The sequence below is a fragment of the Numida meleagris genome, chromosome 7 (genome assembly GCF_002078875.1).
Source record: "Numida meleagris isolate 19003 breed g44 Domestic line chromosome 7, NumMel1.0, whole genome shotgun sequence".
Classification (NCBI taxonomy): domain Eukaryota; kingdom Metazoa; phylum Chordata; class Aves; order Galliformes; family Numididae; genus Numida; species Numida meleagris.
The window spans coordinates 22295452-22308053 of NC_034415.1; the positions used below are offsets into that span (position 1 = coordinate 22295452).

Genomic DNA, 12602 nt, shown 5'->3' on the forward strand with positions numbered 1-12602 from the left:
CTGGATGAGCCAGAAATGGGCACAGCACCTCCTGAGCCACAGAGTCCTATATGGGCTATACGACAGCACATTGTAACTGCACCAGCCTGTGGGGCCACGTGGACCAGCTGGACATTTGATTTTCCAAATACAATCTGTTTTGCCAAATCACCACACTTCTCCTAGCACGTCCTCCCTTAAGGATTCAGTTGTATTCCACTAAGTCACTCCTCCCACTGGGCTTTCCAGGCTGCCTTGGCTTCTCCAATGTGTTTTGTAGAGTCCTCAGAGCACGCAAGCACTTTGTGCCTTGTTCTCATTTTAGCCCTTTACCAACACTCAGCAAATAATAACAGGCCAGTTAGGCCAGACCTACTGGAGACACCGGTTTCCTGTCACTACAAAAGGAAGCTGCCTTGAGCTGCATTTGTCTCACAGGGACCAGGAGCAGCCAGCTGGCACTGGAGGGGTATAACATTGCTGGCTGCAATAGTGAAGGATGTAGGAACCTCCATTCTTGGTGAAAAGCAGTAAGGTAGGAATAACAACACCTCCAGTGCTTGAGCGAAAGCACTATACAACTTGAGAGGACAGCATGCTCCCACGAGGCAGGAGCAGCAGCACTCATGGACTGAATGGCTTTGAGCAGCCCACTCCCACCGGGAGACAGTTCCATTGCTGGAGGTTTAGAGCACAGGGGTTTTGCTGAGACCATGACCATGGCCAAGAAGCCATGCACCTTCCTTTGGCTCATGCAGCTCCATCACTTGCAGTTTGTTTCCCCTCGTTTTCTAACCTAAAACAGAGTCCACACAATGCAGCCATTTCCTCACCTTTTTTTTTTTCCTTTTTTTTTTTTTTTCTCTCTTTTCCTTCTGTGGGAAAGAGTTTGCTAAGGACAGAGAGATAAATTTCAGAGCAAGGACTGGATTTTGTCAACGTTCCTCATACTTGTCCGGAGAACAAGATGAAAGAAGGCATTACCCCTATAGGCACATCACCAGCTACAGATCCCTCTGCACCTCGTGCATTCCTGTATTTCTAATGACTGCTCAATCACTGGCAAAAAATACAGCGTGTGTGTATGTTTGCGTGTGTGTGTGTGTGTGGCAGAGGCTGGAAGATAAATGATTGAAGTAAGTACAGCCGTACACAGTAGTGCAACCACACTCTGAGCTACGACACTGGCCCCATTAATCAGTGCTGCTCCTCCCTGTACCGCTGCTCCTTTCCACGATCGGTGACATACACCATGCGTGGCTTCAAGGAGGCAGCTGCTCCTGTTGATTTAAGAATCCCTTTGGATTCCTAACTACCAGACAGGGATCAGGAAGTCAAGAAACAGTCGCATGCAATTAGGAAGCTGTTAACCACAGTTGGGATTAAATGTTTCTTTGGAGGGGGGAAAAAAGAAAAGCTGTTGTATTGAAAGGATGGGCTAGAGAACGCACCAAAGGGATGTTTCTTCCTTATCCCATTTCATCAAATAATTTTGTTGCAATTCAGTGTAAAAAATAATTTTAATATTTAAAGGTAGGCTTTTTGTCATTTCAAACTGTGATGGATGAAACATGCGCTGTGCCAATGGGCAGTGGACTGACCACCTCTGCGATAATAGCTGTCTACTGATATTAGTATTCAAATGTATCATGGGATGCATGATGGGAGCGTTGAAAATCCTAGCTTATTTTGCTGTTCAGCAGGAAGGCAGTAGTTGGGTCAGCAGACAAGTGCAGTGCTACTCATCACCTGGGGTATGCTCCCTTTCCACTGTATACACATTAAAAGAGATAAAACCAGGTTTTGTGCACAGTCTCTGCAAGCAATGCTGTTTTTTGAGAAACCAACTCATATAATGTATATACATACATACACAAACCACATATTTCCCATGAAAGCTCAATAATACATTTCATGCAGAGGTATTCAAAAGAAAGAATAATTTGATTGATTGAATCAGCCAGAACTCTGCCTCTTTTCTATTCATATTCACCCAGGGCTCTGGCTCTATGGTTACTACAGTTAGTATAGCTGGACTCTGAATCCAGTCATTAGGTGTCACCCTTGGTATCTTTAGGTACACTCTGCATTTCTTAGTCAAGTTCCTGAAGTGAAAGGAAAGGACATGAGAACTAAACAAAGTCAAGTCCCAGAACCACCCCCCCTCATCTGCGTAATTTTACTTGAGTCAGTGTCCCTGATGGAATATATGTGTGGGTAAAGCTCTGCACACACATCCGAGCTCAAAGTGCTATGGGATGTGAGCTGTTTTCCAACAATAATTCTTCACCTTTGAAGTCTGTAGGAGCTTCAGGAAGAAGAAAGAGGAAGGGTTGTGGAGTGGCTATGACACCACCCTGAAAAAATTGTTCTGTTCCCATGGGCAGTACAAATCTTTTGCGTGATCACAAGCTTGTCATTTGGGTTTAGACCTTCAAAGCAAACCCGCACTTAACCTCCACTAAATATCTTCGAAGCATTTGGCATTATTCCTCCTGTCTCTCAAAAGCCCATCTGTAAAATGGGGACAGCAAGACCCTCTGACTTGAGAACAGATGTTATGTACAAGGCACTGGCTGAATCTTGTAGATGGGACCCAAAGGAAGATCCAAAGTCAAAGATGACACTTAGCAGTAACCTCTCTTCCCACTATTACTTTGTGGAAGGAGATTGGGATTCTGCTGCAGTCATTAGCATAAGAGCAAAAAACACACTTCACCCTAGAAAAAAACGCATCAGCCGTATCTCAAGATCTACGTTATGCTGTCAACTTTGTCTATAGGAACAGAAAGAAAGGGAAAAAGAAAAAGAGGAAAGGAAAAAAAAGAGAAAAGAAAAACGTATTGGTGCAGAGTCTTTTATCAGAGTTAGGTGTACTGCCAAAGGTCAGCTGAAACTTCATAAACACTGGATGACATTTTAGTACATTTTCTTGTTTACTTTTTTTTAATATTTGGATAAATTTTGGCAAAGGCAAAATGCTAGAACTATGAATATCAATCTAAAAATATTTTTTGGACACATATAAGAACCATCAACTTTGGTTAACACTTTTTCCCCTGCTTTGGACCTTATTGGCTACACTGGAACTGCTCTAAATTCAGTCCAGTTTCAAATCACAATCGGATGTGAAGGAACAGTGCCATTGTTCCTGCCACTACATGTTACATTTGTGACCACTTCCCATTCCTCTGATAATCCTTTTTAGCCTCATTCTGTTCCTGTGATGCCAACCTATTCCTGGAACGTGTTCAAATAACAGCCCTGTGTCAACAAAAAATCAGTATCACTGATATCAAAATAAATGGTTAACATGGCCTGTGTGGGCAAAGGTCTTCACCTTTAATTCAGAGGGAGATGGATAGGAGGTGGCTCAGGCAGGGAAATGGGCAGCCAACTCCCGTCATGGAAAACAGAGATTTCAACAGCCCCATGTAGGAGCAGAATGGTTTCAAGCATACAGAGATGACCAATCCCCATATCAGCATATGTCGACTCAGCCCATCACACACCACAGGACTGTGACTTCCCTCTTTTGCAGTCAGACACCAGTAATACCCTAGACATCAGTGTCCACTGAGACTAAGTTTGATTTCTCTGAGCCACATCATTAGCGAACATTTCCTCTCCTAAAACCTTTGCTGACATTATCTTCCTCTGCCTTGGTCAGTCTTCTGCTCCTGAAACCCCTCACTCCCTGTACCCCAGGAAGCTGATAGCTTAGGACATTCCAACCTCATGTCAGGTGCAACATTAAAGCTCCAGAAAGCCACAAATGCAGTACCACAGAATCATAGAATTTACCATACCTAATCCTTGTAGGAAAATCGCTTATTAATAATAATGCCTTGTGTCCTTCTCTATCCCCATATAAATAGAGGAAATATGAGGAAACATGCTCGAATTCATAAAAGGAGATTTTGGGAAGGAAGAGTTTGCCATCAGCTTCTCAGGTTCCAGTCCAGCACCTGAAAACAAAACCCATCCATCCTTCCCTGACAGGACAGAATTTCCATGCTAGTAATCCTTAGCTCCAGTTGTTACACCAACCACAATATATATATTTTTTTACGTGATATTTATTATACATTATCTCGTTAGCTGCCTATTTTACGAGCTTTATGTGGGCAGAGGCCAGAAGACAAGTAAGGGACCACACTTTGGAGGATTTCCCCTGTACCACACAGGCCAGGAACTTTTATATGGTCTAGAGAGCAATACACAAGATAAGAATCTCAAGAGCTGACAGCGCCGCTTACGTGGGCTTCCAGAGAGCCAAAGCAGCATCCCAAAACCCACTGGCCCCTCTGAGAGATGGAACAGCCCTAAATTCACACCAGCACTTCTTGGGTCAGAGGCTGACATCGGAGCTCTAGTTATCACTCGTTTATGAAGGGAGGATACCTGCCTGTTAAACAGCCTTGACAGGGCATTGTGGTTTTTATTGCAGTGCTGCAAAATATACTACTCTGGACTTGGAAGACACCTGTTCCTCTCTGATTTATGAACCCTTCTGGCATCAGGGAGAGCAATGTCCACTTACTGCAGTTTCTGACATGAAGAATTCAAATACTGCAAAGTGAATGGGCTGCATGGATAAGCATCTCCATGAGGAGGATGTGGCTGCTGGAGTGACAACCGCTGCTGCTGGCTGGGTTGGTTTCCTGCAGTACCTCTGAGTTTCCATCCCAGTGGAGGCCTTCACGGCCAAGGAAAGGAGTGGGTGCCTGGTCAACGTGATTTAGCCTAAAGATGGCAACAGCCCAGGAGATGCGCTTTGAGCTTATTCTGCAGGATGGAAGCCAGGAGGGAGCTCTGCAAAACCGTGCATGTTGCTAGTAGCCCATCCTTCAATTCCTGCTGCTTTTAGGTGACGATTTCTTTTTATTAAGCATCAAAATTTGAAGACGTGTATTAGAAACATGAGTAGACTTGCATTTTCAGGATAAGTCCTATCTGTCCCAGCGCAAACATCTACTCATGATGAGTGTTAAGAACACATTATGTGCATTTCCAGAACATTTTGGAGGACTGGGCTAGGCTATCTATCCCATGTTCTGGATTTTGTGCTGCTGAAATATTTTTTTTTTCAGAAGCATACTCTGACACCAAACTAGCCACCACATTCCCATTCTGTGCTCGTCCAATTTCGTTCTCATCCGCTTTGCAGAATGCCGAGCAGTTCTCAAGTGACAACTCTGCAGCCAGAGAGAGGCTCGGAAGTTTTCTGAGAACAGGTCAAAGAGCAGTCGCGCTTTTCCCACTCACACCTCCCCATCCTCATGCTGCCCCTGCTCCAGGAACCCCTCAGGAACTACTCTGAGGTTTGGGCTAGCTCAGCATTTCCACTACAGGAATGGATTTTCCATCGCGCTCCTTGGCTTAGAGAAAGCCTGTAGTGTCCCAAACCTCGGAAAGAAAGGAACAGCACTGAGAAACTGTGAGGAGAAGGGGCTGCAACTTCTCTCTAAGCAGAAAGTGTGGTCTTGCAGCTGAACAGAGAGGGGCTTCACAAACCTAAATTATTTTCTGGCTCAGATTCATTACTACTTGGACACATTTGTGCACTTTTCATCAGCATTTCTGCTCAGTCCTCCCTGACCTCTGCTCTTGCAGGGCTGCATTGCACCAGTTGCCTGGCTGCTGCAGATGCATTGCAGTTCATGCTGGCCAGTGTTCTGTAGTTAGCCTACCTGATAACAAGCACACTGGGTACCTCTTAGGATGGAAAGGCAATTTGAGTGTAAAAATGAAGACCTTGGAGTTTCAAATTAGCTAGCTCAGCTCCATGAGCCACTGGAGCATCTAAATCTATAAACAGAGGAAAATTACGAATAGAAAAAGGCCGAGGGAGAAAGTAGCCTGAAAGCTAGTGAATTCTCTAAAAGCAGCATATGATATTTCACAGAAAAAGAAAATCTGTAGGTGTAACAAACACGTCAGGAGCCATTGCTGGCCTAACTGTAGGCTTGTAGGGTCGGCTGCAACTCCCGAAGCCCTGGACACCCCCATCCCTGTAGCCATCAGCCTCAAACCCTGCTGTGCCTGCTGTTCTCCCAGGTGGCACCCGGCTCGAGGGCAGTCATGTGCCCTACCTGGCCTCACGTGCTCCTTGTGGGCATTTGGGCGGAAAGAAAGCACATTTCAAAGAAAAAAAAAAAAAGAGGCAAAGAAAAAAAAAAAAGAGGCAAAGAAAAAAAAAGAAAAGAGAAAAAAAAAGAACAAGGGGAAAAAGAGAAGAAGAGGAAAAAAGAAATAAATAAAGAAAAAAAAAGGAAAAAAAGGGAGAATAGCCACAGGGATGGCTTGTGCATCTCACAAACAGCTTGGGGGGGTGATACTTCTATCCCTGTTAAAAAAAACCCTGAGACGTCATGACCTCCCTGTATGTTTTCTATTTGTTTTCTCAAACCAGCGCTATAGTTGCTTTCCAAGCACTTGAGAAAAATAAAAAAAAATAAAAACTGAAAACGAACGTACCACCAGCCCCTCCTCCAAGGCTTCCTTCCCCACCCCACCCCAACCCTTTCCCCACTCCCCTTGGTAGCGATGCCAAAATATGCAGCTGGCCTCTCTATCTGAATGAATGTTTTGATTAAAGAAGCCTTAGCAAAACACAGTCAGAACAATGATCCCGGCCCCCTTTTTGCAAGCTGCACCCAGCTATGCAGTGTATATTTAGGTCCAGATTACAGAGACCTGTTCATTAACTGAATGAGGATGACGAGCCTGCAGAGTATGCAAATACAGGTTTTGGTTTCAGAGGGGGGTGTAAATCTTAACTACATATTGATAACTCCTGCCCCACTTAAAAGCTCAATTTAACTTTGGGATTTCTTTTTGAGGCCAGCTTTCATGAGCTTGCAAACATATGGAAAAGTTCAAGTTTTTCTATTTCCCTTCCAAATGCTTTGTTTCCTTTGACAAAGATTTTTTTTTTCTATTCTGACACTAAAACCATCACCTATTATATTGCCATGACACCCAAGCAAAGATACTGATCAAAAGGCAAAGCAGGGCAATAAAGTAAAAAAAAAAAAAAAAAAAAAAATTGGTCCAGAGGGTTTGTTTGGGGGATTGGGTTTTCAAAGCATTGCAATTCTTTTTCCAAAGGTATTTTTCATTTCATTCTCTGTTGCACAGTGGGAGAGCAGCTGGTCAGTAGTGGGTACAAACTCAGCTCTGGGCGTCCTAACCATGAGGGCTCTTCCACGAGCTTCTAAATGTCCCTGGTCAGCCAGGTGACAATGAAGGGCTGAAAGCTTACATGAAATTTGCCACCTGCTTTTAGGTTTGAAGTCACCATCAGAGAGCAAAACCAGATTACTCTGGAGAACTGGATCTACTGTGTTCCCTACTCAGTCACGTGTATTAACTGTATCAAAGCAAGAAATGTTGTGTCAAGGAGTACCTCAAACCATCAACTTTTAGGATACCAATGAATATCAATGCTGTCAAGTCAACAAAGACAATCAAATTGCTGACCCCTTTTTTTCCCTCCTTGCCTTAATGAGGGGACAAACACATCCTCTAGATAAAACACAAAGGGAGAAGAAGCATCTTCTATATTCAACTCACAAGATATTGTTAAAAAAACCAACAAGTCTTTCTGGTTTCTCTTGAACAAGTCTTTCCAAGAAACACTTCATAAACCAGCACTTTGCAAAGAAGAGAGAGTAAATGCTTTATAGCAAACATACAGCAATGCACAGAAAGCAGCATGCTACTACCTTGAATTCCAAACATTTTTCCCAACCATTTTTTCATTCTCTTTAATAGTTCATTCCCTTACTAATAAACACAGTTAGTCAACAACCCTCAAATATTTTTCATATAAATCAGTTCTTTTCTGTATGTTTCTTTACTAAGTCTTTGAAAGAAAAACCTTTGCCTCTAAATGTCTTGTTCCAATCTTTCTCCTACTTTTTCTCCCTCACCCTTCATCTTCGCCATAGAAATTGGAAAGAGGAAAGAAGGAACGTCCAAGTTAAGACAATGCTAAAAGCAGGCACATAATGAAAATTTACAAGCAAGAACCTATTTTCAAAACCTGTAGCAGGAAAATTATCTGGAAGCGTTCCAGATTACTCACAAAAAAATCACCTCTGTGGAGATTTCCCCAGCACTGTCATCAACAAGTAGACTTTCTCATTCTGGATCTGTAACCAATTTTGTAAAACACGTAAGCCAAAATATAATATTGCTCCAATCTGGAATCCTGTTCTGACATAATATGAAAATTAGACTCTGAAAATTTTGGCTGCCCTTGTGGGTTGTTTTTTTTTTTTGTTTTTTTTTTTTTTAAACTTCCAAATGCTCAGGTGCAGGTGGAAAGAATGTGTGACCCTACCACAGCTGATCAGGAGCTCTTCTGAACTCTGGGAAAGCAACATCTCTCCAGAAGCAGCCAGGAGGTGGGGGGCATCCTCTGCTTGTTGCTGGGGCACAAGCAGCTCTGAACATGTCATCAGACACCAGGGGAACGTTGGGCCTGCCGTGGATTTTAGTAATAACATACATGCATGGAAGTGCTACAACCACTCGCTGGGGAGCTCCCTCTGTGCCCGGGACAACCTTGCACTTGCTTTGCTGGAAAGCCTGTAATCACTTTCCCTGGAAGGACGAGAGGCTGTGCCAGTTTGTCTGCACTTTGTTACAGTTGAAAATGATAAGATGCTTCCAAAGTGTAGTGTTACAATAGCTGTGCCTTCAGTTTAAGGATTTATCTTCCTTTGCCGTAGATAAAACCCCATTCCTTGAACAAATTAGGTCTGCTTATCATTCAGCGCTCTACCTAATGGTTTCAGCTGTGTGTTTCTGCATTTATTGAAGCTGGGGCATTCCACAGATAGTTCTCATTGATTTGAGAAGTGAGCCAGAAATCCAGTCATATTTTATCCAAAATGAGAATGGGGCAAATTAATGATATAATTAGAATTATCAGTACTCGTAAATCTTAAAGGACAGGTTTAAATGCAGGATGATAACATTTTTAAAGGGGTATAAAACATGACCTGTTTATAAACAGCAAATGTATTGTGAAGTAATGAGCTGAACCTTTTCTTTAGTGTAGGGAAGCTGGCTACCAACATGCTGTTAGCGTACGGATCTCGAACGCTGTGTTATCAGGATCACTCCGCATATTTCAAAAGGCAACGTCCACTACCCAAAAACTATTTGACCGTGAATCCTTGGGTCAAAATTATGACTGAGAACAGCAGAGGAAAAACAAGTGCTGGAGATCACAGGTATAGTTTTTGGGTAGGGTTAGAGGAAAAAAGAAAAACAAATGAAAAACATCATACATCTCTATAAAAAGGGCACAAAGGAACACAAAGAAATGCAGAAGCAGTGAATTCCATGCTGGCAAAGATGAATCTGCTCTACAGAATTGTCCTTAAAAATTCGAACATCTCAAAACTGATCACAGGAAGTAAGGGTACAAGATACCCCCAAACCAAAACTCTGCATGTATCAGTTCAGCATATTTTAATAAAGACCTCAACATCAGACTTAGGGAACAAAATATAAGAGAAATTGTTCTGTACCATACTTCTTGCTCACTGAAGCTCCAGGTCATTAGGGACTTTTTAAACTATCTTAGGTAAGAAAAAGTGTTCTCTGGAGGTTGATCATTTTCTAATTTTGCACTAACAGATTTATTTCTTTTTTCACCTGGACCTATTGACCTTAATTCCATTGTAAGAACTTCAGACAATACAGAGGTTAAAGTTGCTGATCTAATCCAATACGTCTTCACATGTAGAGTGCGTTTTTAAAAAGCACAGAAAGAAACTATGCTTTCTGTGGAAAAAGTTTGAAGAAAAAACAACATAAACCTATGCTATCCTTAACTTAAAGAGTATTTTCTTTTCAGCATCATGTTGACTTTCTGCCCAGAAACTCCAGCCTAAGTCTCTTGACTGAACAAGTCACCAGAGAATCGTGCATTTGCAGAAGGCTGTACAAGCAGGAGAGACGCTTTGTATGCCACTTTGGGTCATAGTCTAACTGAATAAACTCAGCCTCTTAAAATTTTATTAAGTTTGAATAAGGATTTATATGTTCAGAGAAATGGTACTTGGAAACAAAATGTAAAAAAAAAAAAAAAGAATGAGGAATGTTATATAACCAAAGGAAAGCAGAGGTGTTTCCCGCTTTCACTGTTCTTAATTAAAATTTAAAAAGAATAAAAAAATAAAAAGAACCTCAACACTGAAATTGAGAAGGAATTGTTTAGTGCTTGAGTGTCATCGGTGTTGATTGCTCTGGGACAGGAGCTGTCCTCTGAGCTGGTGCCTAAGCTCCTGATTTGGTCTATGAAATGCCCCTTTCCCACCCTTTTCCTCCTGGCACTGTCCCTTCTGCACCCTGTACAGGCACAGACTGCCCTCTCCTCCCAAATGACCCAGTTGTTGTTGAGACCAACGCTGGGAAACTACAGTTTTTCCAAAAGCTCTCTTAGCGACGTTGAAGAGGCTCAAGACAGTCATCCATAACACAGAACGTCAACAGCATTAGTTTTTCTATTTCTGTTCCTTCTTTCTGCTCCAAGATGAGTTCTGCTGCAAAGCCATCTCAGCTTCTTGCAGGCACCTACCGAAGATGCTTCATCTCCCCAGATTAATGGTAGAGGAATTTAGGAAGTTCCTACACATGTAACTTTGTCCCTTCCCCTGTCCCCAGAGTGATATTGGAATTTTCCAGCTGCTTCTCCTGCACATTCCAGTTACTTAAACCAATGGCTCTCAAATGAGGCAACAAATGGACAGGCTGCCCTTTATTCTGCAGCCTTGTGATATTCAAAGTTTTCCTGCACTTGCAGGATTACCATTTTTTGTCACCTGATGAGGACTGTAATACACTCACGATCAGTGATAAATCTCTGTGCTTAGATTTAGTTGTTCATGAGAAAGATCCCACAAGGGATGCTTCATGTTTAATATTTAAGCCAGGCTAATCAAATTTGATAACCAAATTGACTCCCCATGGCAGGGACACCATCCTTCAAAAAGCACACAGAATAAACTCTAGAAGTACCACTGGCAAATGTTAACTGAATAGAGAGTTTATCTTGGGTTTTAATTTTCCATTTTGTACTGCTTGCAATTAAAAATAAATGATATAAAGCTGGTTTATAAAAACACTACCAAACAAAAAATCTCTTTACTTGAATTAAGAGCAACAGCCCATGAGAGGAATATACTCCACAACATTTAGAGTTCTGGAGGGACGAGTATACATATAAGGATTTTAATTTTCCATGGCCTCTAAGTGTTATAATCTCTATCAACCGTGTGCACTCTGAGCCCATGGCTAACACTATTGCTTGAACTCTCATTGGTTGTTGGCTTCTTTCTTCTTTAACACCATTTTTATACTCGCGCTGATTCAAGAATTTGCAGGAATAAAAAAGCTTTTTTTCTACGCTTCTCAAGTCTACAACACGGGTCTGTTATAGGACACTGTGTCAACAAATCACAGATGTCTGCAAGTCAACACAATCGGTGTGAATGGCAATAACTTGCCTCAGGGACACAGGCACAGAAGAAAGCTGGCAAAATTACATTGTTCGAGAGCCATTAAAAGATGACACAGGACATTCAGATGTCAGGACTGTCTTCATGATTTTAAGACTAGCATTTGTTTAGTTGCATCCATGACAAATATATCACCACACCTCAGGAGAATTACTTCTGCAAGGTCATTTTGCATTTATCTTGTGTGCTTCCCTGCAAGTTGTCTTCTCTGGGATCCTCTAAAGTCTTGAGCTCTCTGCCTTTTTCACCACACACACCACATCTTTAGAGACGTATTCTTAACAGTTGGTTTCTCCCTTTGTTTTTCAGTGCAAGACTGCCCAGAAAAAACAGCTCTGTCAGCTCAGTTGCCACACAAACATCTGTTTTAGTACTGCTCCACTAGCAACACCTTTATGTCCCGCTTAGTTATACTAAAACAATGTTTCATTCTATAGGACTACAAGAGTGAAGAGATTTGATCCCATTTGTTACCATCAACCACTTTTATGCAATTTGAGAAACATAACCAGATAGGGAAAAAAAGGAGATAAAACCATTTATCTAGAATTTAAGAACCTCCAACTGTCCAAGCTGATGCCAAGGTTAGTTCTGTGATAGATTGCTTGGAAAAGCTGCAGTGGGAGTATTTCACGTTTCTACCTAGAACTTCTAAAAGCGGCATGCAAGACCTCTACAAAAACACTCATGTTGTGGAGAGTGGCTACCTTGCAGATTAGAGCCATCCTTCCTTTCTCAGCTCTTTATCTGAGAAACAAGTGAGCCACACAGCCGTGTGCAACTCAGGATAACAAAGGCAAGGTAAGAAGCCCCAGAGATCTCTAGGCTGATCTCACTGACCTCAGTTCTCTCTTGAGGTCATATAGTTATTCTTGATTTCTACATCTTAACAGTAAGCCACTGTCATGATTTAATGGACTTTCATTGGCAAAACATACAAAGTACTTAGGCTGGCAAAGGGTCCCCTTCAAAAAAGTCACTGCATCTGAGACAGGAATCTGAGAACATTTATCAAATAAAAAGATGAGGTAAGAGATGGCATCCATAGACCAAGTTTCCAAAGAATTAATGGAGAAGAAGAAA

The 12602-nt window shown here is 42.0% G+C and overlaps 1 protein-coding gene across 1 annotated transcript in view; it reads right to left on the reverse strand.

Annotated features, from left to right (window-relative positions):
- The window catches only part of TRABD2B (TraB domain containing 2B), a 271338-nt gene that overhangs the window by 115170 nt on the left and 143566 nt on the right, over positions 1-12602 (reverse strand). The gene's annotated exons all lie outside the window — the stretch shown is intronic.